The sequence below is a fragment of the Cupressus sempervirens genome, chromosome 10 (assembly GCF_028749045.1).
Source record: "Cupressus sempervirens isolate cs-2001-9-10 chromosome 10, ASM2874904v1, whole genome shotgun sequence".
Lineage (NCBI taxonomy): Eukaryota > Viridiplantae > Streptophyta > Pinopsida > Cupressales > Cupressaceae > Cupressus > Cupressus sempervirens.
Window position 1 is genome coordinate 802774916 of NC_143127.1, and position 6000 is coordinate 802780915.

Sequence of the window (6000 nt, forward strand, 5' to 3'; positions counted from 1 at the left end):
TAAGTACGTAGTACCTCCCAACCATCAATAGCATCATAAGACCATTATGGATCCCAACCATCCCCCACATGTAACATCCCAAACTATTGACCAAATCATCGATGTTGTCTTATGAGGACATCACTACTAAAACATGCTACAAAATAAGAATAAGGATTTTTAACATGCTAGAAGTAAAGCATTAGATAATCTAATAAATCAACCACATCATCTATCATATGCTAAACATCATACAAATAGGAAATCTAACATGCTAAACCAATAAGCAATAGATACACCAATGAAGCAATTCACATCATCTAATCACATGTTAAACATCATAATATAGGAATGTGTCAAATAAATTAGCATCATCTAAACATGATATCCAAGAATTCTAATGAAAGCATAAATCACAAGCAAGCATACTCTGAAACTTGAAGTATCAAGTGAAAACATCTAGCAATGGTTGCACTAGACAAAAGACCGTCTCTGTACACCAGTCCCCAATAGTGGTATAGGTAGCTACGCCTCCCAACCACATGAAACCCATAGGTCCACTCCCACTATGCTGATAGAGATAATGTTCCAACCAAAAACACACAAAAACACAACATCCATGGATAACACTCATGCCAGATAGTATGATGACTAAAACCAAGAACATTGAAAATGCATGAACTATAAGTCCTAGTCAGACACTCAATGGGCTACTAAGTAGGGGCTGACATCATGGAGATTTGCTTGGCATCGACAAGCCCAAGCTTGAATGATGTGTGGAAACTCTCACAAGGTACTTCCCTCTCAAGGTACTCCCTTGGAACCATCACATGAAGCTTTTTTATTATCTTAAGTTTTATTACCACTCACACATTTTATTTAGTTATCACTTACTTTAACCTCCCTCTGCCAACCTATGGCATCATGATCGCTAGGCTACGAGATAGAAGCCCCCTTCACATGCTACCCTACCATACCCATGCTCATCCTATGACAAGTGCCTATGGGCATGCATATTCCCAACCCAACCTCAATGATCATAGCTTCAGAAAATACCACAGAAAGTTAGGACTCGCAAGTCACTTGAAAAATGTGCATGTACATACTCGTGTGTGGCACACCACCATCATGAAGATCATAACAAAATGAGTGGATGAGAACACAATCCAAAATATCACTCAATCGAAAACAAATTCAGGAGGATATATTCTACACGAATCCCAAAGAACAATAAAACCATACATCATGAAATCACTCAACTGACCTCAATCTAGGAGTATGGATTCTACATGAATCCCAATGATGCAACAAGACCAAACATCATGAACTCACTCAACTAGCCTCAATCTAGGAGTATGGATTCTACATGAATCCCAATGATGCAACAAGACCAAACATCATGAACTCACTCAATCGGTCTCAATCAAGGAGTATGGATTCTATATGAATCCTAGTGTCCACAAAACAAGAACAAAGGTCCAAAAGAAACCATAACAACTAGTAAAAAAAAACCTCAACCAAACACAAAGTAGGGAGTACAGATGTGGTACACATCCCAATGCAAAAAAAAAGTGATTTAATGGTCTGATTGACATCCTATGGATAATCCAAGTTCACGAACAACATCATGCTAATAAAACTTGAGAAAATTGGGTGGCACACAAACCAAGGTGAAAAACCTCAAAACTCAAAAAATTCAAAATTAAAACCCATTTGGCCTTTGGGTACAAATACCCCAAAAATCCAAAAATAATTGAGTTCGAACACCATGTGCAAAAATGGCTAGCATAACGGTGTAAAAATCCAAACCCTCAACCTAAAAAATAGGTAAATGCTCATACTCGCCCAAACTGGTAGAGTTAGCATACAGAAACAGAGGGGAACACTAGTTCTCATCCTTCTAACAAATGACTACCAAAAATAGAAGATGAAACGAAGCAGAAACAATAAAATAGGAGAACCCTATCTCACAACCAAAAGGGCAAAATGAGAATCTAAACCATAAAATAAAAAGCTCGTAGAAGTAGCTAAAAATCATGACAATCCAAGGTCTCCTTGAGCTAGATCCAATGAGACCAACCCCATGATGATCCCACTCCTGTAGCTCCCACAAAAAACAAAACAATAAATCCTCATGAAGAGTATTTTGGGTTTTACTCGCTAACTTTCTAATTCAAAAGTGAGAAGTGAGGAATTAGATTCCTTTTTGGATACTTATTCACTTTTTGAGTGATTAATTTATTAAACCCTGAATCAACCCAAATGGAAATAGGCTAGTCCTAGAAATAGGAATTAATCTATGGAAAAGCTGCCATAAATTAAAATAAATTAGATAAAATTTTGAAAACCCAAAAACACATAAATTTCCTTAACGACTTTCGCGATAATGCAAACTCTAAATGCACAGACATGCTCATAGGTCTAATCACATAATGCAGATGAGTTCAGATTTAATAATCATCTAAAGGATTAATTAAATAATTAAAGTAAGGATACATTGACCATATAGGGATGACATTGGTAAAATATGAACAGTTGAACCACTAACTCTATGTTCCACTGCCAGGGATATAAATCTTGCACACTAAACAACACAATCAAGTGTGATTGCATATAATAACATAGTAGAAACAATAAATGCATTAAATCACCTAATTTAAATATTTATTCAATTATACTAAAATAATCTATTTACATCACTCATGTTCGCACAAAGCATAATGATGCAAGAATGAAGTAAGTAACCATAGCATTAAATCCATCACATAACATAATCAAAGATATGTCCAAATACTCGATAACTGGATATCATCATAAAACACACTATCATCTCAAAATGGTATCATCATGCAATATGATCAACTAAACAACATAGTAATCTAACATCTATGATACTGAAATGAAAGTATAACATCTGACCCTCAGGTCATCTCAACTATAAAACATAACATGTGTAAAAAACTATCTCTCGGATCAAAATATAACAAGGTAAATATTCGTAGCACAAGAGCAACAAATGCAACATGGACAATCCATTTCTAATTACTTAAACATTTAATAATGGTAGTTTGCACAACATTAAAAAGGCACTTAAAACACACATAAGCAAACACAGTCATGAACATGAGTAAACACTGCTATAGGAACCTAGTACAATGTAGTAGGTAATAGTACACTATACAAACTCTGCACACATCTCACAATAATCATAGAGTAACATCATGATACCACATCAATCTTGATAACCACTGGCACAAAGTGAACCATAAATCACATCAAAACCTCATAAATTAGTCAAAGCATATATAATCAAAGCAACTGATACAATAATATAAATCCAATCACCTCAAGGGTGTAGACCACTCATGGTCACAATCATGATCCTTCACAATAAAAGATCAACAAGGTTGCATCCATCAGGATGACTTACAAAAGTCAAATGGGAGAGGCACTACACAGTGAAGGAAGCCAACCTTCTCTGGAGATTCAACTCATAGTTTAAGTCCCACAACTTGTCCCCATGTTTCACAAGGTTGTCCTTAGGTAAAAAATTTGGGCAAGGGTGCAAAATTTTGTGTCAAAAAATACCATATCCGAATTACTCAACTTAGTTCCAACAAAACATCTCAACAAACTACCCAAGCTTTTATTCACAACCTCTGTGTGTCCATATGTCTGTGGATGGAATGTAGAACTAAATCTCAATTTAGTACCCATCTTCTTCTACAAAGTCCTCCAAAAATAACCAAAAAACTTATTTTCCTAGTCAGAAATAATACTTTTTGGTAATCCATGCAATCCAACAATCTATTCGAAGAAAATCTCAACAACATGCATAACATCTTATGTCTTCTTACATGGTTTAAATGTGTCATCTTAGAAAATCTATTTGTAACAACAACTATGAAATCATACCCTCTTGCCATCTTAGGTAATCTAAGAACAAAGTCCATACTAATGTCACTCCAAGGTTTCTCAGGAAGAAGAATAGGTGAATACAAACTAGTATTTTGACTTACTCCTTTTGCAACTTCACAAATCCAAAAATTCCTTACAAACTTATGAACATCCTTATACATCTATGGCCAATAATACATATCCTTAAGAAAACTCAATGCCTTATAAACCACCACAATGCTTTTCCTAAATCAAATTAACTCTCTTAGAAATTCTTGGTATACAAAACTGAATTCCTTTGAACAACATACCTTCTTGAATGAAATACTCATCAAACTTACTCATTTTATTTGATAGATTTGGTGCTCTGCACTCTCTCCACACCTCAAAAAAATTAGGACCAATCTCATACAACTTCTTTATCTCATCAAAACCAAGAATTTCAACCTTTTTCTTAGTCAAAAAAGAACATTGTCTACTCAATGGATCAACAACTTAGTTAGCAACTCCACTTTTATGCTTGATCACAAATGTGAAATTTTGCAAGTACTCAACCTACTTCATATGTCTCTGATTCAACTTATGTTGACTTCCCAAATACTATAAAGCTTTATGATCAATATACAACACAAACTCCTTAGGAATAAAATAATGTCTCCACTTCTTAAAGGCTTTAACAATAACATAAAGCTCTTGATCATACATGAAATACTTTCTTTTAGCATCGTTCAACTTCACACTAAAGAAAGCAACGAGTTTACCTTCTTTACTCAACACAACTCCTATTGCACTACCACTTAAATCACATTCAACTTGAAATACCTTATTGAAATAAGGTAAAGCCAATATAGGTAACTCAACAACCTTTTGTTTCAAAGTCTCAATACTCTTATCAGCCCTATGTGTCCACTTAAAATCCTTTTAATCTTCTCTCATTGTCTCAATCATAGCATTACAAACCAAACTGAAATTCTTTATTAAATTTCTATAGAAACTAGCCAAACTATGAAATGATCTTACCTCACCCACATTCTCAGGTGTAGGCCATTCCAAAATCGCTTTAACCTTCTGAGGATTCATTTTCAAACCATCAGCTAAAATTAAAAATTCCAAATACACAATTTCCTCTTGCATAAAGGAACACTTCTTCAAATTAATCAATAACTTCTCCCCTTTCAATCTTTGCAATACTTGTTTAACATTCTCAAGATGTTCTTCCTTAGTCTTACTGAATATCAAAATATCATCCAAATAAAAAATCATAAACTTACCAAAAAATCTCTTGATAACTTCATTATGAACCTCATGAAAGTACTAGGTGCATTAGTCAAACCAAAAGATATAACCAACAATTCATACAAACCATCTTTTATCTTAAAAGAAATCTTCCATTCATTACCTTCTTTGATTCTGATATGATGATAACCATTCTTGAAATCAATCTTGGTAAAATACTTTGCTCCACTCAAAAAATCCATTATATCATCCATCCTTGGCATAGGAAACCTATATTTCATCGTGATCTTGTTCATAGCTCTAGAATCAGTACACATCCTCCATTCTTGATTCCTTTTAGGTGGTAATACAACAGGTACAATACATGAACTCAAACTTTCTCTAATCAAATCTTTCTGCAATAACTCTTACACTTGTCTACTAAGTTCTTCATTTTCTGTAGGTGTCAATCTATATGGTTCTTTATTCGGTAAACTAGCTCTAAGAATCAGGGCCATATAATGATTTATACTTCTTATTGGCAGTAAATCACTAGGTATATCTTTAGCTACAATCTCCTTGTACTGATTCAACAACCTTCCAATTTCTACTGGCACTCGGCTAACACTATTAGTTTTTTCTATCACTCAACCTCCATTAGCTTTTGTCACTCGGTCATCACTATTTATTATAACTTGGTTGCTACTACCACAACTTAGACCCTTAGGGATTACAAAAAAAAACTCTTGGTTCTTCTTCAACCCCGCTTCAAAGTTTTTCCTATTTACCACACAAACTCAAACAATAGTACATTTATCCTCATTTGGAATTTCAATCAAAGGAAACACTATTTTCTTTCTGCCATTCACTGAAAGAGTATACTAATTCAATCTTCCATCACACATAGCA